Source organism: Haemaphysalis longicornis, unplaced genomic scaffold, assembly GCF_048455015.1.
Source record: "Haemaphysalis longicornis isolate Haplotype H1 unplaced genomic scaffold, Haemaphysalis longicornis Haplotype H1 scaffold_8, whole genome shotgun sequence".
Taxonomy (NCBI): Eukaryota; Metazoa; Arthropoda; class Arachnida; order Ixodida; family Ixodidae; genus Haemaphysalis; species Haemaphysalis longicornis.
In genome coordinates this window covers 117,343,795-117,367,248 of record NW_027526445.1, presented here as the reverse complement: position 1 = coordinate 117,367,248, position 23,454 = coordinate 117,343,795, and positions in this window count along the sequence as shown.

Below are 23,454 nucleotides of genomic sequence, written 5' to 3'. Positions count from 1 at the left end.
GCAACAACATGCGTTCAGTTTAGTACCATTTAATAATAGAAACAATGTATTTAAATGCTCATTTATTCCTGGGACCATAATAGACTGGAATGAGCTAAACGCCCATGCGGTTGCAAAAGACGACATTGAAAGATTCCAGACTCATCTTGATATTTGAAATTGCTGTTGTCAGAATGTATCAGTGCTTCATGTTTATTCTATTGGTTAGTAGATGACTGTGCGTACCTACATTTCTGAAAACATCTGAAATCTTGCTTCCAGTCCATGTTCCTCGCGCTGTGTGAAAAATGCACTTTTGTTAAATCTCGAGGCAGTGCTCGGGAGATCGCTGTATTGTTTGCACTGAAGTACTCTGATGTTGTTTTGATGTTTCTTATCCTAAACGTGTACACATGTATCTATGTATTAACCCCTCTGCTACAACCCCTTTCGTTGGGGTTAGCAGTATTACTAAAAAAAAAAAATTACCCGCCGCGGTGGCTCAGTGGCTAAGGCGTTGCGCTGCTGAGCACGAGGTCGCAGGTTCGATTCCCGACCGCGGCGGCCGCTTTTCTGATGGAGGCGAAAAGCAAAAACGCCCGTGTGTTCGAGATTTCGGCGCACGTTAAAGATCCCCAGGTGGTCAAAATTAATCCGGAGCCCTTCACTACGGCGCGCCTCATCGCCTACGTTGCGTCGGCGCGTTAAACACCACAATCAATCAAATCAAATACTAAAAAATTACGCCCACCTCCCCTCGCGGGAACCCTGGTGTGATGCGACACTGAGGGGGGGTTCAAGCGCAAGCGGAGAGCAACCGTCGACCGAAAGGCCGCCGGAGAGCGGCACTAGAGAACTTCTAGTACACTCTAGCGGCACACTGGTTATATGTTATGCGCAGCGCGCCCGAAGGAGAGGAGACCACGGAGAGAGAGAGTACTGCACATACCCAGCACCGCGCGCAGCGCCGCCCACCGGCGGAGTGAGAGCGCGCTGGGCCGCACACCCGCAGATGTGGAGAGAGAGTGTTCGCTCTCACCTGGACGCGCGCCGCGTGTTTCCGTCTCCAAAACGCTGTAACGCCAAAACTTCCGGTGACGTCACACAAAAATAAAAAACAAAAAACAAATACGCAGGAGCCGTTTATGCATTAGATAGTAATAAGGATAATCATAAAAAGTAAAAATATTGCTCGCATGTAAGCATTTGCATCGAAACGTTTCACACAATAACGAAAGTGGGGCGGATGCGCCACGAGCGCCTACTAGTGGTAGCAGCAGTTATCAAAAAAATAATAATAATAAACAGCGGGCGAGCGATATCATCGTACAGGAGGCGATGGCGCGCTGCTTGTGTTTACATTCTCGAGTGACAATGGTTGTGATGGTTGTGATCGCATTGTTTTTCAGCAGTATGCCAAGCTTTTCACATGGACCATTTCAGTGCGGTTGCTTGCCCCGAAGCCCGTCGCCGAAGCTGTAATTATCAATGTAATTATTAAGGGTATTTACTAATTAACAGTGAGCGGTAGCGGTATGGTAAAAATGCACACAGACTGCCTTCACTGCGAGTTGTGGGCCGTGAACGCTGTTTGGCGTTCCGAGTAGACGGAACGATATAAGCAAGGGCTTTCTCGAAATCCCCGTCATCTTATCCACGCTTGATAAAGAGCGCATCCTGCACCTGTAGTAACCATTTTTAGTCAAGTTCACGAACAAAAACACAGCCTCCGAAAAAGTTGTAGTTCTGTGTATTCTATTTCTGAAATGCAAGGGCGGAAAGTACATTGCACGATTTCTTTCTCAGCCAGCTAACAAACGGTGATATAATCGCTGAGTTGGGACCATTTTTGCAGGGGGCGTGCTCACATTTCTCGAAATTTCTATTTCCCCAGAACGCGTATGTGTCAAAATTGGAAGGTTAGCAGCAAAAGCAGATAAAGAGAGCGTTAAAATTAAACTGCACCTGTTGACTGTCATTTGCGAACGGTTTTGTTTATTGACCGTACCATCTAACAGTGGTTCAGAGACCAGAGTCACGTCACTTTGTTGGTACAGTGTAGGGTATGGGGCATCTCATAGCACCATTCCCTAGTAGGCTGCATTGCAGCTGCTTAAAATATAAATTATAGCCTACATCTGAGAATGTAATTCCCAAAACCTGTGTCACCGAAATCATGCAGGTGCCATTGACAAAACTTTTTTCACTTATTCTCTACAACTCCAATGCCGCTATCTACCACCAGCTCAGCTCCAATTTCTAAAATTTCAGTAATTGGCGACAGTGCCAGTGTTTCAGTAAACTACTTATGTACTTTATTGCCGCTTTCCAGTTTTTGCTACAATTTGCGTAGACTTTTTGTCCCATTAATAGCAATTTTTGAGGTGAAGATGTGTGCTAGCAGTCCCTTTTTCTTATATTGATTTGATCAATCGTGTGGGGACACAAACCAAAAAAAAAATTGCACTTTCTAGCCACCTAATTGCATAGAGGTGATTCCTGTACAAGCTGGGTCAACTTTTCAAGTGTAGTCACACGCCAGGAGCATCTTCTAGTGGTAACAAGGGCCGAGCACCAGGCTTGTACCTATTTTCTCAATAGGTGCCCGGCACCACCAAGGCACACGAATGCACATGGTGACTTCCACAGCAACGCTGCACACTCTACTCAGTAACCGCCTGTGGTAGGACGAGCCGCCAGACTCTTCCTCCCTTTGGCAATGCGGTGTTGTAGAAGGCCGGGGCCCCACCAGATTGACAAAGGTCGGAAGCCCCTCGCAAGGGTAAAGGCAGCTTTCCAGGCGTGAGTTATCCTTTCAAAGGTCCGCACTCGACCAGGGACACCTGTACCCATTAAAGAAACCAGTGGGTGCCCGGCGGTGCGCAGATTCGAACCCAGTACTTCCCCCATATGAGGCGAGTGCAGTACCTCTGAGCCATCGCTGATGAGGCATAGCCACATTACGTTTCTGCAGTGCACTGCAGAAAAGTTGTGTCCACGTAATCCAGGAACACACTGACCGCCAGACTCATAGGGTTTTCTGCATAGGGTTTTCTGACACCAGTGCTTAAGGCAGTTGCAGACTGCCTCTGTATCAAGTTTAAAAGGCAAAACGAAAGTGCACAATCCCCATGAAAACAAGGTGAAAGTGATGCCGTATTTTCATAAGCCGTCGCACAACATAAAGAAAATTATTTCATGGCGCAGTGTTCGAGTAGTGTTTTCCGCACCATGAAAGCTGTCCAGGTTGTGCACGCACATTGAAAACGCCAATACTGGGAGAGCTGGCAAAGGTGATGGTGGAGGTGTGGGTCCTATACAAAAATTACACTGTTGTGTTCATGAGAAGCACCAACTTCACAGTCTCAAGGCCTGGCATGTTCTCTCACCGCGGCTTCATGGCTGTAAACAAGAGGTGTGCTTGAGAAGCAGCGGCTTTACAGCCCGAGGGCCTCACATGAATCCATTCCAGCGTACTACATAAGTCTGCAATTCTTGCCGTAGCCTTCTAGTCAGAAGCAACAGCCCACCTCTGCAAAGGAGCAACATTAGCACTTCGAAGGACTGACATCAAACCATTGCAACCTGCTGGGCAACCGGTTCCTATTCTTGCTGCAGCTGTACAGCCAGAATATTCTTGAAATGCAGCAACATGAAGCGCTAAGGTCCTGAACTATTCCGATATGCCGCATCATTTTCTATCCTTACAGCAGCTGCATAATCAGATGCAATTGTGCATGCTTGAAAATCAGTGACACATCACTCTAAAGCCCCTCCAACTCGTCATAGTTGCTAGAACAATAATAACTTCCAAGTGTATGGAAGAGGTGTTGAATCTAAACAAACTAAAGATTTATGGGAAGTCTCTGAAAAAATTGTCCCACTTGGTAGAATAATGGCTCTATCGTTGTAAGGGGACGCTGGACACCTGACTGTTTGCCAATACACTTTGTAAACTCCTTTGGAAAAATTTATACTCTACTGTTAAACTGCACAAGCACCAAAATGTAATCATGAAACTCCAGCCATCACTATGAAGCACAATTTCAAAGGCACATTTTTATTGCTCACGAAGGTCATTCTACAAACTCTAAAGAAAAATAAAGGAACGATAAATTGCTGGGTTCATTTCTCAGTAATGCACTGCACAATTCCAAAATAACATTAATAGCTGGCGACACTTCAGACAGAATCCAACACTGCCAACAAAATAACGGCAATTTGAGATCAGTACACCCTTAGTCGGCCCCTTTGATGCCACTTTCATTAGCAACGGGAACAACGAACCAGCAGCGTAGCAGGCATAATAAAACACTGCGTGTATGTGGATTTTTAAATCAATTTATCAAAAACACGTGAAGTAATGCCGCGGGGCCACATACTTTCAGCTTTCTGCAATGACGGGGTCCAAATCCAGCAATGTCTTTGGTTCCTTTTTCAGAATACTACTGTAGTGTCCTATGTAGTGGCGCTGTCATCCCGTACTCCAGAAACACAGCCGCGTGTGGAAATTGCGGCGCACAAAACTGACAACTGTCTACCTCCGTAGCCCGCGGTTGAACCTGCTTCACGTGTGGCCGCCTCGAGGTCACTTTCAACAGTACTGTCGAAGTTTGCGTCGCGGGCGTGGAAGACGCCCGGCCTGAGTCGCCGAAATTGTTCCAGAGGAAGACGCTGAGAGTGTCATGAACATTCTTACTGTTCACACTGATAATTAAGCGTACGGGTGTCTACTTGGATGTCGGGGTTGAACCTGTTTCTCTGGCATCACCCCGGCTCATCGTAAAATTTTTAGTGGACACTGGCTCAGCTGTATCGATAATGGGAGAACAAAGCTTTCAAAACCTGTTCAGAGACCAAGTTGAGCTGAAGAAATCGCAACTAACATTACTGGATTTTTCACGTCGACAAATTCCTGTGCGTGGACAGTTCCCTGCCCTCACTGTGCACAAATCGGAAACAGCTGTAGTGACTTTCCACATTACCCAAGGTGGAACATCACTTCTGGGTATTGATGCCGTACAAGCTTTTGGCCTCCAGATTGTGGGCACAGAATTACACTGCCTTGCTATGGCCAAACATTGACACAAACCAAGTAAAACGTTGACACAAGGCCCCAAAATGCTACGCTCCGAAATGCATCCACAGCACTCAAACAAGTTGTCACCGCCCACCACGAAACCACGCGAGTCTGAAGAAATAGTGTCTCTGGTGACGTCTGTGCGTCAAGATGAACTGAGACAAGCAACAGTGGAGGATAACACTCTCCGAGAAGTTTCCCGTTACGTGCAGACATCGTGGCCGCCCCGCAAGAATCAGGCACCTAAGCTGACTCCATACTATGAAGTCCAAAAGGAGTTGACAGCAGTTGATGGCATGCTCTTCCGTACTAAGCACATCGTAGTTCCTGTCAAGCTCACAGCGACTTTTGTCCAGCTGGCTCACAAATCCCACCCTCGTATCGTGAAAACCAAACAATGCCTACAAGAGAAGTATGATGGCCAGGGTTAGGCAAACATGATGAAACAGCTATCCGCAGTTCCGTTTGTCAGCACGCGGAAAAAAGTGCCAAGATCTCACCCACACCACTTCAGCCAATTCCTCTTCCTGACAAACCTTGGGACAAGATAGCTATTGACGTTGTTGCTCCTTTTCAGCGTGCACCTGGAGACTACAGATTTGCCATTTCAGTAGTTCATTATTTTTCAAAATGATGAACTAGCTTTTTGCACTGACGCTACCACTCACACGGTGACGAAGTTGCTTCTAGCACTCTTCGTACGTGAGGGTTACCCTACTGAAATAGTGTCTGTTCACGGTCGACTTCACATCAAGGGAATTTGAGTCCCTCCTTGAAGACCGTGGAATCAACCACATCTTTTCTGCCGTGTACAACCCACAGGCAAGTGGTCTCGTTGAGATTTGATCGTATACTGAAGTCATACATTCAACTGGCTCTGCTGGAGCAGCGTCCAGTGAAGGAAACTGTGACCGAGTACTTGGGAGTATACAGAGCCACCCCTCGCAGCACCACCGGTCTCTCCCCGGCCGTTCTTCTACAGGGCCGACACATGAGAACTTCTTTGGACGTCATTGGTCAGCTGACAGCTGACTTCAGCACAAATCCTTCACGGGAGATGAGCCCGCTAGGAAAAGAGTCCCAGAGTGTGAACGAAAAAGTAAGGCATACGCTGAGCAACAGCGAGCTGCAGGAGTCCCCAAGTTCCAAGTTGGCACCTACATACGAGTGAAGAAACCAGTTCCTGGACCAGTTCCTGGCTCCAAGTTATGGACCACTATTAAAAATCCTAAAAAAAATTGGCCGCTGGTCCTTCTATCTGGAAGACGGTTTAACTTGGAACGCTTCACAGCTATCAGCGGTACCAAAAGAGGCATCACCAGGGCAAGAAACTAAGGACAACTCTTGTACGTACAACATGCCCCCGTTGACGGACTACCAAAGTACAGCTGCACCATCGAAGACTTGGATCACTGCACCTGGGGGTCCGCCACAAACACAATCTGCGAGTTCATCCGCAGATCAACTTGAGTCTTCACGCGCTGTACCACCACATGTGCCACCGAGCCCACCACAGCCGCAAGGTTCGCAGCCACAAATTCTGGCTCCAGGCTCTGGCACTGAGGAGTGCAGTGTACCGGTAGAGGGAAATGGACTCAATGCCAGGGCCACCACCTGACCGGCCCAGGAGAAATCGCAGACCTCCAGTGCACTCCCAAGATTAGTGATTTGACAGCTGTCAGGGTTCATACAGACAGTGACTGTATTGGTGATTTCTGCACACAAACAGTGACCGTATTGGTGATTTGTGCAGACAGGGCTGTCTAGTCTAATGATTGTTTGTTCCCCGGGAGGGAAAGGTGTAGTGGCCCGCAGAAGCACCAGGTGCCGCCATATTATCCGTAGATGACAACATGTGGCACCACCTCTGTAATATGCGTACACACACACACACACACACGCACACACACACACACACACGCACGCACACACACACACACGATGTGCAGTGCAGTGCATCTGTACAGCCGACATAACTACTTATGCTTACGAACAACCATAGTCCATAGCAGTCATGAAACACTCTATATAACGCCAGCGCATTTGATTACCTGAACAATATTCGCGCTCGTTCATACTGCTTTGTTTGTAAGATACGCAGTCCCAGACGATTGTGTACAGAATAAAAACGCATCGTTGCTCCGATTATACTACCGCCCAGAGCAGCCTGCGAAACCACTCCGTAAAGGATACCTTCCGTCGTCATTAGAGTGAACTAGAATGCCAGTTGTAACACCAGCTACGTAGGCCTCGCGTTTAACGTCGGGTGAGCCCATGTTCACAGCCAGAAAAAGAACCCTTGTAGCTTGTCACCACTGCTGTCGTAGAACAAAGCCACTCAAATTCCATCAGGGAGATTTTACACAGACACACAACACACCAGCAACAAATAAAGCCAGGACGTTCTCGGCAGGAGATAGGTGACGACGCTACGCGTAAAAACTGCCCACCACGACTTCCTCACGCACAAATGACGACTTGGCAAGACACACACGGCGCAGACGACTTTAGAGCCTTATGATGCACAACATTCGTAACAGTTCCTACACAAACTTCGTGGGACAAATCGCACACATTAGAAGACGCCATTGTTTCTTTTTTTTTTTACGGGTGCTTTCTACCACTAGTGCCACTAGTAGGCGCTCGTGGCGCATCCGCCTCACTTTCGTTAATGGGTGAAACGTTTCGATGCAAATGCTTACACGCGCAGCAATATTTTTACTTTTTATGATTATCCTTATTACTACTTAATGCATAAACGGCTTCTGCGTATTTGTTTTTTGTTTTTTTTTATTTTTGTGTGACGTCACCGGAAGTTTTGGCGTTACAGCGTTTTGGAGACGGAAACACGCGCACGCGCCGGCGCCAGTGCGTCTGCCGCGGCTATGACGCAACACAATCCAACACAATCCACTTTAATCCAGTCCAATCCAAATCCAATCCAATCCAATCCAAGCCAAGCCAAGCCAAGCCAAGCCAATCGAATCCAATCCAATGCCCCTCGCGAGAGAGTGTTCGCTATCGGAGAGGAGAGGGGGTGAGCGGAGGAGGGTGCGGACGCCGACGACGACGGACGCACGCAGGAAGGACAGGGCCGCCGACAAGAGATGCTCTCAGCGTCGCATCTAATAAATAAATAAAAATACTCGACGAGCTGGAACTTGATGTGGCAACGGTGGCCGTTCCCAATCGCGCTACTGTGTGCGATGGCGCTCCCTAAATTCCCACTTTTCTCACTCCGTGCGAACGACACGCATCCGTCCTAGAGCGAGTTAAAAGTGCAGCTCCTGATAACGGCGCTAGCACTGTTATCAGCCGATTGGGCAACTTGTAAGATAGGCATCGGTGATGGCGAGGGGTATAAAACTTCCGAAAGAAGCACCGGTCGGGGCGAGGCGGAGTGGGGAAGTGGTGCCGGGTGAAGCGGCTTCATCGGAATGAGAGTTGGGGAATTTAGACATATACAGATTCGCTGTAATACCTCCATTTAATCCCGTGGACCCCGTGAATCCTAACACACCCAACCCTTTGGGGTCGGCTTCAGTAACACGCGTGCTTTGCGGAGAAGACATTTCCCTATTGGCGGTGAGCGCGAACACGGGCGGCGCTGCGACGCGCGCCTCTGTGACGTCAGCTTAGGGATTCTCGCATTTGTCGTCTGCTTCACTCAGGCTCGTTCTCCCTGCTGTTTCTTTGCGCTCAGTCAACGCATGATGTTCGTCCGCACCAGAATTGGCGTGTGGGTAAATTTTATCATATTAATAGGCTTAAAATCCCATACACGAGCTCATGGTGTGAGGTAAAGTTTAGTTTTGGATACCGCTACGGAAGAAACATTGCCGGCGTCGTCCCCTTCCTTGCGAAGCCTGTCCAGTGCGAAGCGCGAAGAGTCGGAGCTAGGCGTAAGCTTCTGTATTAAGCAATCTTTCGAACAAAGGGAACAGTCAGCTGCTCATGACCGACAACAGCAAAAATGGATGACCAAAACGAAATCTAGACATTTAGGGCTGTTGGCTTTGGCAGAAAGCATTACGATTCCCGGTAATCATATGTTAGGTAAAACTGTTTTCGAAACCTTGCCGAACGCTCCAAAGTATTGTATCGCATCGCTTTACGTTGTCATGGCATGAAAGTATGCCGACATTAACTATGGGCTGCAAAAACTGTAGGTTATTGAGCTCCAAATAACCCACTGTGTATATAGGCACGTGCTAGTTTTATACCAGGCTCCTAACCAGTAGCAGGTTTATTGAGCGAAACGAGTCACGTCTACGTTAAAGATACAATAACACTATGTTTGTTCAGACCTGAAGGGATATTTCGATACAGTTTCCAAAGCCATATATCTTCCCGATATTCGGATATGCGTTATAGGAAAACTGTACTCAAGAGGAGGAGGAGTAGGAGGAGGAGTAGAAAACTTTATTTAACAATGAAATCGAGCTGGTTAGTGGGCCGGGTCCTCAGACCAAGACAAGAGAGTAAAAGTAATCTTCTTCAAATCATAGAACGCCATCCCGAGTAGAATAGGATTTGTTCCTTGCGCCTGAAAGGGTTGGAAAGCAATAAAGACCTGCTTGGAAATATTCATCGGTTTAGATTCTTGTAATATATGCAGGCATACTATTTATTGCGTTAGTTAGCGAGTATTTCAGGCCTTCAACACCGTAATCATGTCATCATTGTTCGGGTTGATAGTCAGTTCGTTATGACAACGATGGTTACGATAGAAATTCAGAGCACAAAAGCCGCCTTCGAGTACTGTGGACAACGTTGTTTGGGGCGCGATCGCGGTGGCGTAGCACAAACCTTCTCATTGTATTTGCATGTGAATAAACAAAGCACGCTGCGGTTATGCACCTTCTTGCACGCAGCCGTAATGAAAGCCACTTTGTGAAGAAGGGCATGTATGCCATACAACCTGAACAAAATATCCACAATGTGAGACTCCAAACACCCCCAAACCTCCTAATAAGACGTTTGTGACGGTGCAGAAAAATTACTTCGTTGGAAAGAAAAAAACAAACCAGAAACATTCATCTGATACAAGACAACAACGAAAGAAATAGAAGACTGCCGTTTTATTTCCTGCTGTGCGATGTGCGTGTGGGCTCGCTGCTTGGCACGTAGCATTAGACTGTTGAGTCTTCATAAGAACATCTCAAAAATACTGCAGGAAAGCCTACAGATTTTGGATACTTATCGAGGAGCTCTGAGCGCTGATCCTTGCGCGAATAAGCTAGAGAGGACGAGTTACACACGATCTTCTGACCGATGCTCTGAAGAAAGTTGTTCTCTATCTCGTCGTGTGTTGCAAACTAGTGGGGGACACAGCTTCAAATTATTCAGATGCGTCAGAAGCTGGCAAAATAACTGACTCACTAGAAATACGCTTTTTAATGCATTACACCAACAAAGAGGGCGATTTCTAGCACAGACACTGCTGCCCCTCACAAGCGGAGTGCAGCAGACGACAGCGGCGCGAATCCCTAAGCCGACGTCAGAGCCAGGGGGCGCCACTCAAACATCTCACCGCCAATAGGTGTGGCAAAAGAAGGCTGATACCAAGGTATGGTGGCCCAAGGGCCTGATGACAAATCAACTACCCCTCGGTCGAAACGACAACGATGGGGGAACGTGAAGCTGTCTAATCGCGATGATTTAATGCACTGCGATTGTGCTCTCCAGTTCTTTACTGATACGTGCATTCCATGGCTTCCCCAAGCGTTCAACCATCGTCATCCCTGGGCGGAGGGGTGCCTTATCTGTAATTTTGCACGTCCCTGCAACCAGGGGTTTATCCAGAATTTCGATGTCGGGGGGGGGGGGGGAATTTGTGGGGGGGGGGGTGTATCAATCCCTGGCTGGAGTGCTCGTGGTTGTGGAGCCTTTTTTTTGGGGGGGGGGGGGGTAGAAATCCTCCTGGGGGGTGTTGGGGGATGTAGGGGTGGAGGGGGTGTATCAATTCGTAGGTGGGGTGCTCGTGGTTGTGAAGCCTTTTTTTTTGGGGGGGGGGGGTCGAAATTTCCCTGGGGGATGTTGGGGGGGGGCGTGTATTGATTCCTGCATGCACCCCTCTACAAATCCAGACCGCTTTGACCATGCCGGAATGGCGCAATCCGCTAGACGTCGGCATCATGTCCCAGGATTGATTCCGACCTCAAGAAGCATTTTAATTTTTCTTCACTTCACCCCCGATCATCATTATCACCAGAGAAAGTTGGCTTTCCTGCAGTGCGTTTTGGGTGGACTACAGGCGGCACCAGTGAGAGGAAACATCCATACACGTCATGAGTTTGTGTTGGCCGCTTCCACACTGCCGGCGTTTCTCGCCGGCTCGTCGCTCCGATCGGAGGTCGGAACGTTTGCTCTCGAGCAACGAACCATCCGATCGACCCTTGGCGGTGGCGGCACCGGGGCTTCGTTGGCTCATCGGCCAGCAGCTGGCCGCGACCTAAGTTCTACAGCGATCCCAGGCACTCTATTTTTATTGCTTTTTATACACTCCACGCGAAAGAGCGAGCCGAACGGTCGTTGCGCAGGCAGCGGCCACGGCCACGAAGTGGCGCAGGCCGGCGCAGGTAGCTCGAGTGATAGCTTGTTACCGCTGCACGAAGTCGGTAACACGAAGTTATTGATGCGGTATAGAATTGCATTGTAAATCGTCATCTGCACCGCTTACGAGAGCGGCAATCGTATATCCGCCGCAGTGTTAATCGTAACACATCTGTAGGCCGACCTGTAGGCAGACCGGCCGGCTGCTTCCAGCGCGCGTCTCCCCACCCACTGTCTCGAGCGACGCGCGTCGTTCTCTAGCCGGGGCAGCAATTTGCAGTCGCGGCGCCTGCGTCACGTCCACGTCGCTTTTAGGTACGGAGTACCTTAGGACCGCACAATGTCCGTCCGCGTCCGTGCGCATAGCATTTACAATCGCAAAAAACCACACAGCCACCGGAAGGACTCGAACCTGTTTCTGATCGACCCGACAGAGTTAGTGCCAGTCGTCTTACCCATTGGGCTACGACCGTGAGTTAGTACCCGCGAGTCAAACGGCTTACTTCCTCGCCTGTAACGGTGCGAAGTACCTTAGGACCTCCCAGTGTCCGTCCGCGTCCATCCGTGCGCACACCAGGGCCGGATTAAGCAAAATGGGGGCCCTGGGCTACTGCGCTAGTGTCGGCCCTCGACTCCCCCCCCCCCCCCCCGCCCCCCTGCATCCCCTACGCCTTTTTTTACCCGAAATAAAAATATCTCTCTTTCTCTCTCTCTCTCTCTCTCTCTCTCTCTTAAAGCCTCCGTCCCCACCCTCCCCCCGCTCCACTACTAAAATGTACCATTTTGTTTTATTTCAGCTAAAAGCAGTTTTTTATTTTAAAAAAGGTATTCCAATTACAAAAGAACAAAGTACGATTAATGGGATTCATGCGATAGTGATGCATCAGATCTGTTTTTGCAACACACAACACAAACGCAGTCACTAACACGACCGTCGTAACTCGCGATACGTGTCCGTTCCGTGGCCGTAAACCACAGAGCGGCCATTGGTACAGTTTGGTCCAGCTCAAGAAAAAAAGAAAAACACCCAGTGAAAACACCACAGCTATGTTTACTATGTGAATTCGATTTATCTAGATATGTTTTCTTAAGCGTTTGGTTTTATGTGGGCCCCTAAATCTATAATCTCGTGAGGAGACATGCCGTTGTATCAAGAACAGTGTTTATTGGAATTCAACGGAAGCATCACAGTGCGGAAATTGTTATTCATGTTATGCAATAAGTACATAGTAGATTCGGTATATATTCATTTTAAGAGCTTGCAAGCACAAGAAAATGGACAATATACTTCAGATTAAATGACAAACTTTAATTATAAAGCATTTCTTTGATAATGGCTCAGTTAACAAACGAAGAAAAGAGGACACCAAATACACGTGGTGCGAACGAACGCCATTTGTAATGATTCGAGAGAAGAAAACAGACTACTACGGATGATTAAAAGCGGGAGTTACATTGCAAGAACAACAAACAAAGATGAACAAGAAGACGTACCCTTTTTTGGGTTACAGTTCAACGTTTACTCATGCAGGTTGGGAGAAGACACAAGAAAAAATCTCACGGGCACTCATGTATAGCGCTAACAGTGCTCTTTTAAAACGGCATCTTTCGGGCCTTTGCCTTGGCAAAATCCGATATAGTTTGTTCGAAAGATAGGTCTCTTACAAGGTCACGTTCAATGGACATGATAGCAAGCGAGTTCAACTTGTCGTCCAGAAGGTTTGAACGAAGGCGATTTTTTATCAGTGACAACTTGGAAAACGATCGCTCGCTCTCACAGTTCGCCACGGGTATGCTTAGATACATTCTTAATGCAATGGAAAGGTTCGGGAACACGTTAATCAGTTGTCTTTCGTGTAGCAACTTTATTATACCCAGGGCACTCGTGTCTTGGCACACAGAGCTTTGCAGAAAGTTCGCAAACTGAACGATTTCAGCCGGAAATACTGGCTCCAAATCGTTTGGGTAGGTCTCCACCAATCTCTCCGCTTGCTGTGCAAGAGAGATCATGCTTCCATTTTCCGTCAGCAATTTTAAGAATCCGAACTTCTCGCAAAGATCAGCGTAGGCAGCCTTTCGCACTCGCAGAGCAGAGCCTAGACAGTCAAGTACTACATTATAGGTCTCTACAAGAAACTTTTTTCTACCACGCAGCGTACTATCGCTTTTCCCGTCCGGGTACTTACTCAAAGCGATGCGTTTGCTTTCATCCTGATAGCACTGACTAGAACTCAGCTTGCGTGCTCTCGCCTCGAAGGTATCAAAAAGAGGTCGCAACGAATCAACAAAGCCTTCCAGGGAGCTCAGAAGGTCTACAGCGGTTGAAATGTCTAAGCCTGGTTTCTGAAGTGCTACGCTCGTCTTGTCAAAACGCTCCAAGATTTCACACCAGAAAATCGCCATGAATGCCGTCTCCAGTTTTGCCATTTTCTTAAGGAGCGAGCACGCTTCACTCCTAGTGTCACCGTTTTCTTCCTCGTTCTTCGCGATGTGTTCAAGGCAACGCAAAATTGCACTGAAATTTTTCATAATAGCCTTGCATGATTCAGCATGTCTTGACCACCTGGTCTGAGAAAGGCTTTTTAGTACGAGGTGTTCCCCAGTGGAATCCATGCTGTCCAGAAGACATTTCCACCGCTTGGGGGAGGCAGCAAAGAACACGTACAGTCTTTGAGTGACACTGAAGAATTTGACGGCCTCAAGGCAACTGTCAATGCTACATGCGCCAACTAAGTTCAGTGAGTGACCAGCGCACGGGACGTATACTGCCAAATTGTTGAGCTGTTTGATTTGTGCTTGCAGTCCTTTGTATTTGCCTGACATGTTACTCGCGTTGTCATACGCTTGCCCCCTACAGTTGCCAATTGAGATGCCGTTGGTTGTCAGTAGGGACATCACGGTATCAAAAAGGTACAAGCCAGTGTGGGATTCAATGGGAACAAACCCCAGAAAGCGTTCGTGCACTTTCGCATTTAAACAGTACCGTAAAACCACTGACAGCTGATCAACGTGAGTAAGGTCTGGAGTCGAATCAACAATTAGAGAGAAGTACTTTGCCCTTTTTACTTCGTCAGTGAGCCTGTCCTTGACAGCCTTGGCCATGAGCTCGACGATTTCGTCACAAATTGTTTTTGACAAGTAAGATGGGTGGCCTTTCCCCTTGTTCCCATAGCGTTTGATGTGCTCCTCTAGGAAGGGATCAAACTGGGCAATGGCTTCAAGTACTCCCATATAATTGCCATTTCTCTGGGAGCCAAAAACCTCCTCGCTGCCCCTAAACGCCAGGCCACGCTCAGCTAGAAGCTTGATCACTACGACTACGCGCTTCATCACCTCTGTCCAGTAAGCGGTCTGAGTGACCAGGTGTTTAACCAGCTCCTTGTCAATTGTGCTGCTCGAGTTAGAGCGGGTTAGCCATGCTGCCACGCAGTTCCGGTGTTCGACACTGTTTTCATGCGCGGAAACCTTTTCTTCTCCTCTTTTCCAATCAGAAAATCCGTGCGTGGTGAAAGAACTCGGGTTGCTCGAAAATAGTTTACACATGAAACAGTAAGCACAGCCTTTGGACTTCGAATAAATTAACCAATGTCGCTCGTATGCCTCCCCATTGACAGCCTTTCTCGCGAAAAGATGAGGTGACATATAGCGTTTCTGAGTTTTGTATTGTCTTTCGGAAGACGGAAAACTTTCTGCCCGATTTTGAAAATACAACGGCCCCTTCTCAATGCATTCGCCCCGAAAATTATCAGTAATAATGTCCGGCCACTTAGCTGGGTCACTTTGCAGAATCTCGGGGCCTACCTCTTGCTGCTGTGGGTCCTGTAGTTTGTCGCCACAAGACGCCAGCTGATCCGTCCTGTCGAGGCACGCGGGAAGATGATCCGCAGTCGAGCTACCGTGAAAAAAGTCAGCGGGGTCTTTGAGCGTCGTTTGCTGGAGCTCGTCATCAGCGGGCTGATTGGAGAGGTGTGGCGCCAGTTGATCAGAAGCAGTAGAAATCGGGTGGGGCAGAACGCACACGTGGAACTCCATGGCAGGGGTTGCACCGAGTGGCATGGATGTTGCTTGCGTAGGGACAGGACAGGGCTTGCTTGACGTCGGTTGCTCACAGGTAGAAACGGAGGAGGTTGCCGTCCTTTGCGCAGAACCCGGTGAACCAAGGGGAGTGAAGTCTTGCTGCTCACCGGGGAATCGTTGTGATGGAGTCGATAAGTCCTCCACAGAAGCACTCCCGGCACACTCAGGATTTTGAAACGAAGTCGTACTGGAGCAATGACACGACTTCACGGAAGCTGCACTCAACAGATATTTCGTCATCTTTGGCAGCTTCTTTTCACGCTCTTCTCTTTCCAACTTTGCCTTTCGTTTGGACGCACCACTTTGATGCTTTCGAGTGGACATCTTCTCTTTTAGCTATTTCCTTTCGTTCACCAAGCTGGTGAAATGAGACTTGGATCGTGCGCCAACGCTAGGCCAAGGAAAACTCGTTGCTTCTATCTGTTGGCATCTTAACGAGACGACAGCGGCGAAGTCATTTATGTTACACCAGAAGTAACGCTATTTCCACTGACTTTACATACTATGTACATGACGTTACAAACACTTTGCAACATAAAAAAACAATACTGTCCTGTCCAATCGTAATGCGAGGTTTTCCCTCTTCCCTAAAGTACGATTGGTTGATTTCAAGATGTCCAGCCCCGGTCCAAATGCACCATTCACCTTCTGCGCACCCGTCTCTCCCATAGTGTCCGTTGGTCTGCTTTAACCACGCCTTTCACTACGTGCCTTCTCTCACGCAAGTCCCAGGGTTCGCGATGCCTGGCGCCAACCTGTCGGGGGAATGCGACGCAGGGTCTAAGCTCGCGCCGTCAAAGCGATCCGGCCTTGAAACGAATGGCTTGCCAATAAATAACACAGCCGTCGCTGCCTTTAAATTGTTTCTCGGTATGAGCAGGGTGTCTATTCATGCCATGTTACTGGTGCCCCAGAGCCGGGGCTCGGGCAGTCCACTGGCGATGTCTATCGTACGTATCGTTCCTGCCACGGAGCAAGATATAAAGAGGAGCGCCGACTGTGGCCCAGAAAAAATCTTTTGCTCGGGCCGATAATGTCCACGCGCCGCCGGCCGCCCAGCTTTCCCTTTGCTCTCTTCCTCCTTCGTTCGCCCTCTCGTCGCTGTGCCTCTGTACATGGCTCTTCCCTTCTTCGCTCTCCCCAGAGGCATCTTTTCTTGCGCAGCGACGTCTGTCTTATGCCTGTCCTACTATGCAGGAGGCATGCGTGCACGCGCGGAATTTAAACACCCGTGCGCGGCCGCACTAGACGGCGCAGATAATCGCACGCCGCCGCATACATGGCGATCGCTTATTCCCGAACGTTTAGTCTGACATTATGAATATCCACTAAAAATATTGTACTAACCCAGCACATGTAAGACGCAACTGAACGACGACGACTTCAGAAGCACCAAAGAATGAGCAAGAGTAATATGGAACGCCACAACACAGTCTAGCGTGATCCTGCTTACGACGAATCGATGCAGCGCAAAGGTTACCCTCTGTTGTTATCCCGCTCTCCGGCCGCGTGCTTAATTATTTTTGCTGCTTCTGCGCACGAACAACGCTTACGAGGGTCGCCCAGAGACTCCATCGGCAAACGGCAATGATGCACATTTCTGTGCCAATGACTGAATTGGACGGCTGCCCTGTTGTATCAAGTGTACAAAACACTGTCAGCTTGATAAGAAACCCAAGAATATCAAACGCATACTTCATTTTAACTCAAGCCGCAACTTAGCACCCGATGTTCACTGTCGCTCTACGGTCGTGTTATCTCGTCGATAACACCGCGGTCTCCAAATAAAATGCTGCGATTTGTATGGCTGCAATTTTTTGGCCTACATGGTTCCCGGCGTTTTTTTTTTTTTTTTCGGTAAGCGGCTGACCAGCAAAACAACCGGCTCGTTAAACCTTTTCTTTCGGCGAGTTATCGCGAAATGAAGGCTTGTGAAAAGACCGCACTGTCAGGGACTTGATCTTGAGCAGATTGCTACGTCGCGGGCAGTCGCGGGTGATGTTATCACATTTATGTTCTTTTCTGATGAGCGTGTAAGTGCCGGCCCGTGTTCTGGCGCACTCTGTTTTGGACGCAAGTTGCAGAACTGCGAGAAAGCTGAGGGAACTTTTATAATCGCCAGTGATCCGAACCAGTTGCTCCTTTCGCCTTTTGTAAAACCTGTTAAAACACAGCCAAATTGGTATTCCCAAATTTACAAAATGGAGCCACATTTTCGGCAAGCACCGCGCAAAAGGTAGTGTTTGTATAGCAGCCACATGTTTGTATGTGGTCTCTATATTTTGTTTTCCCGCCATGCAAACCGATCCTTAACGTATCTTTGCCGTACGGCCACTCAATTCCTTCGGGTCCGAGTTACCCGGAAGGTGCTGTCGAACAAGTTAATCAACTGTGCGAAGGAGGCGCGCAATGAACGCGAAGCGGCGCCAAAGCAGGCCCAAAGCAGTCCGTGCCCAATACTATCGTCGCCGAAGCAGACGACAGAGCCGACGGAATGCGTTCCGCCATCTCGCCCGCCGGCGCACGGGAAACGCCGGCCGCTTAGCCGCCGCCGGCTCAGGTCCCTTTCGCTGCGCCATCTACATTGTGCTCCGCGAGTTATGGACATTAAGAGCCCGCAGGAGAGAGCGAAGTCGGCGCTCCTGTTTATCTTGCTCCGTGGTTCCTGCTTTGTTCCTCTTGCAGGCCGCCTTTTTCGGGATTTCGGGCACAACTGACGCGCCGCCTCGACTCTGGGCTTCTCGAATTTCGAGCAGCGGCGCAGCCGGCGCAAACAACCGTCAGATTTACACAGTCAACGCATCGGAAGCGTACCACTCACAGTGGCTGGCCGCCCGATGGATTCGGTAACGCTGGTCGGCCACCCGCTGCGACTTTAACGGCTTCGCGGCGCCGCGTTATCTTCAGCGCGTCTAGGTTTGTCCAGCCTGGTGAACGGTGTTCCTTCCCTACGACGGACGTTTCAAGTCAAGACGAATGCGGCTTGCCGATGGCAGCTCAACGCATTGCAGCTGGCGGTGAAACAGAAAACAGACGCCGAGAAAGCAAGCATCCTCTGGAACGATGTACACAGGGTGGGCCGACCCAGCTCGCTGCTTTGGCACTGTTAGGGCCCATCCCTTCAGAGGAGCGCTGCGTAATTGGAAGCTACAACAGGAACGTGTGTGCCTCTTATGCTCCGACTCTCGCACGGCGTGATGACAACTGACGAAAGACACGCAGAAGCTGAATTCTGCGAACACTGAGAAGCAGCAGCCGAACACCGCTGCAAATCTTGCTTGCTTAGTTCGGCCCATTGAATTGTCAACTCGGCTGGCTGCGAGTTCGGACTCCACTTCCTGGGAGGCTGAGCCGTTCCCTTCCGCCGTCTACGGGGAAGAGACACACGAAACGGGATACCCAAGCCCGCGCGCAGCGGCTAACCCATGTTTTTTTTCTTTTTTAATAGCGGACGCCCCGAGACCGAACGATCCCCGCAGGGTTCGAAACAAACTAACAACACGAGACACATGGCGCTTTTGGCAACCTGAACCCCCTCGCTCGGAAACAAGGGGCCGCGTCGAAACTTCAGCGGACAAGCCGCCGCGACCCCCCGCTGCTTTCTTGGGGTTGGCCGAGCGAAGTGGGCCCCCCTTTCCTCGTTCTGCTTTTCTCCCTGTCACGCGTGTCGCTCGAAGTTTCATTATCTGAGGTTCCGTACATTAGGCCAGTTAATGTGGCCCCCTTCCCCTGCCCTTGGAGACGAGGCCCTGGGCTGCAGCCTCCTTAGCCCCCCCCTTAATCCAGCACTGGCGCACACCACCATCAAGCGAAAATCGAGCGAAATTCGATTTGAGCTGTGAGTTGCAGTTTCATTTAGGGAATGATCAAGCTGCAATTCACGGTTCAAATCGGATGACATCCAAGTCGGGGCGCAACTTGGATGTCATCTCGAGTCCCCGTACTTTGCACCCTCGCCATAATCCACGGAGTGGAGATGCTGCCATTTTTATTCAAGCGGCTGACGAGATCAGTACGTAGGGCATTAGCAGAAACTGCCGCCGACACGGAATCGACAGCGCTACGGCAGCTCTGCACTGTGATATCCGTCCGACAGTCACGTGGGCAGCTTTCTTAATACCAAATCCAGCCTTTCGCGGCACCCGCTGAAACCGAAACTGCGACTGGCCGCATTAAAAACGCCCCTAATTAAACAACCGTTGCGCGCTGAAGCAAATGAGGTTTCTACACGTGATAAATAGGTCATTAGCTACTTATCCAAAAAAAAATATCAGAGGCAAATTTTTTGCGTCAGTGCCCCTTTAAGAGCCGGCATTTCTCTCTGCCGCTTCCCATCAATCTTTTCGTGACGTTTCCACGCCCGTCACAGAGCAGCCACAGTGAGCCGAGCCCGCTGATCGTCGCCATCTTTCTAAAGCCCGTCCGCATTGGTTGGTAATTTCGTCGCAGCCAAACGGAGTTAGATGCCATCTTGGTGTGTCGGCGTGCACGCATCGGCAGGGAAGGATTGCGTCGGCGAAAGCTTTCCCGAGAATGTGCTCAGAACGTGTGGTAACAGGTGTTGAAAATACGCCTGCAGTTGATCAACTAATTTCATGGCCGCCTCGTTGCTGGTCGATCGTGCTAATATCTGTTTTTGCCGCTGGCTGTGTCAAGTATAGATGCACTCAGTCCACGCCAGCAAAATACTTGGGAGTGCCATTGGAAAATTATGTCGACAGTGATCCATACTGGCGCAGGCAGCCTGCAAGTATGGATGTTTTAATATGGATGTTTTACACTCCGCGAGAAAAAGAAAAGGAAAATAAAAAAGCACAGAAAAGAACGATGGAAACACGAACAAAAGAATTCTGAAAACGTACCAACCATATGTAACACCCTCCATTTCCACAATAATTCATAACTATAGTGGAGATACATTTAATCGCTGTAATAGAGTAAACGGGTGTACATGATCAAGCGGAATTTTCAAAAAAAAAAGTACAAGAATATAGAAATGAAACAATTACAAGTAAGCTTGCCGTATCAAAAACAAATAAAAACAAACGAGCGTCCGGAAAATAACGACGGAAACACGAATAAATCGTGAAAACGGACCAATGTGCAACGCGCTAAATTTGCGCTGTTTAATTGTGCAAACTGCGGAGTTAACGCATTAGCGTGAATGTGTTAACTACGCAGTGAATGTGTGAACTCCCTATCATAGCGTGGATGAAGATAATTCGTCAAAATGAATTTCAAAAAACTAGAAATACAAAAATAGAAAAATAAAAAGGATAAAAGTGAACTCATAAACAATATGAATCATGCACCTTACCCCAAAAACCAAGACGAAATAGGAGAAGCTAGGACTAGAATGGCGGAAACACGACTAAAAAATTATGAAGAAGGACGAACCTCGCAACGCCCTCCGTTTGCACAAAAATGATTAACTGGCGGAGTTAACACATTTCAAAGTTACAAAATCTCAAATGCTGATAATTGGTCGAATACAATTTTGGATAAACAAAAATATAAAAATAGAAAGAAAAAATTACAAAGTGAATTTGTGAAATAAAACAGGAACTGGCGATTACGATACTCCCTAATGCAATATTTGGGCGCAGCAGCAGTGCGCTGAGGCAGGACTCACTCGTGGGTTCTCTCGACGGCAGCTATGGTGAGCCTTTGCGGCGGCGGTGCGAAGTGCGTCTCAGGAAGGGATCGCGAACAGCGCCTTAAGCGAACGCACATCATAGTCACGCGCACACCCCCCTCACGCTTTCGCCCCATCGCCGCGCCATCGAGCGTATCATGCAGGCACAGCATGCTGCCCCTCCCCTCCCCCATCGCATACTTTCGGAGAGGGCTGGCTCGCGCCGCCACAGCGAACCGCCCTCCCCTCTTAATTTTGTGACACTCTCCTCCTTTGCTTTCTTTCATTGTTCGCCTTTTACTTCCCTCTTTGGCCCAGGCCAACGTTCCGTGGTTACGCCGACAACCGGCTCAGCCCAGAGACGGCCGCCAAAGGGCTGCTCCCTACCTAAAAATGTACATATTTATACACTTGCACTTGCACTTGCACTTATACACTTATACTCATTTGGAAATATTTATTATTTGCACAGTTGTGTATTGTTTTTAATAGGCCTTGTGCCACAATAAAGAAAAAAAGGACGTCGGCTTCGTAGCGCGAACGACCCAGGTTCGACAGCAACCACGGGAAGCGTTTTTTTTTTCTTTTGAGGTGAATGATGGGCCTTTGTGGAAACCTGTCATCATCACGTGCCATCCCATTGTGTAAAGTTGGCTTTCCTGCTGTGTGTTCTTGCGTACGGCCGCTATCACCGAGGCAAAGAAAGCTTAAAGAGACAACGATGCGACAGGATTGTTGTGTTCCTCGGAGGGCGCTCCTGCAGAAACTGAGCATTTGGACTACAGTGTGTAGTTTGGACGGTGGGGCCGAACTGGTCGACGCCGTCCACGTGACTGAGAGCGTTTGATGAACGCGCTGCGGCGGAGGAAATAAAAGGGCGGTACTTTCTAAGTACACACTTTAGGTGGAAGTGTGTACAGCTTCGGCGAGGCTGGAAACATGGGACGGAGAATGCCAACAGGCGAAGCATGTTGTTGGGCTAGTTGGATCATATTCACACTTAAAACTGCGTATTCGGACGAGACAAGGAAAACTGCGCCCGTCCTGTGTCTTCTTTTCCTTGTCTTGTCCGAATGCGCAGTTTTAAGTGTGAATGCCAACAGGCAACGCAGACTGAGGATGAAATGGTCCGTCGATACGATCTCGTCTTCACGTTTCTTTTTATGGCGCCAATTTGCCACTGGGAATCAAAAGAATGCAAGGTGCATGCTCAAGGTGACGTGCGTTTAGAAAGACAAAGAAACTGAATAGGGAAAAGAAGGGACGGGATGCAGGCGGCTACATTCACTATAGAATACCGTATAGGATAGTCTCAGCAAGATAGCACAGCAGCTTTTAGTGAGGACCATATGCGTCCATTGATGAACTTTTTATATTTACGAGATACGCGTAAGGACCAAAGTTATGACGGCAAAAGCAATGTAGAACTGCCGTGCTTGATTGACACAAAATGTTTGTAGACACTTAGCTGGACTAAATTAAATTGCTAGGGTGCGACGAAAGCTGCCTACATAACAGAAATACGTAGCGTATATCTAACACCCACACAAAAACATCATTTATCCCGAAAGTTTTTGCGTAGATGCACAGCAAACCTAGGGGCCGTGGTAGATCAAAAGATGGTTTTGCTCGCGCCAAATTTGCGCCTCTGCACGCAGCACTGGGTAGGTCGCGCCATCTATTCTATCTGAGCCAAAGCAGCAGAAAAAATATTGAAAAGAGTTTTTCTTGCACATTTTTTGCTTCGCTGCTACAGAGAAAAGTGAACGCTTTGGGTTTTGTAGCAATGGAGTAGTTTGCGCCACTCAGGGTAACTAAATAATAATGATGCAAGGATTAGACCACCCAAAATGCAACTTTAAAAGCTTTTCTGTTTAACAAAAATAATACTGTGATAGTATATTATGGTTGTAAATATAGCAAGATATTAACCTATATTTTCAATGAATCTATTTGGATCTTTTATGTGCTACATGTAACGAAGATTGCCTGCTGAAAAAGCCAGACGGGTTGTAGTTTTTGTTAAAAATGATAGATGGCGACACCATTCCCGTTATTTGGCGCGCGCTTTTTTGCGCAATATTTGTCGGCACGAGCACCGTCTGCCTTTCGCAGTGGCGATGACTGC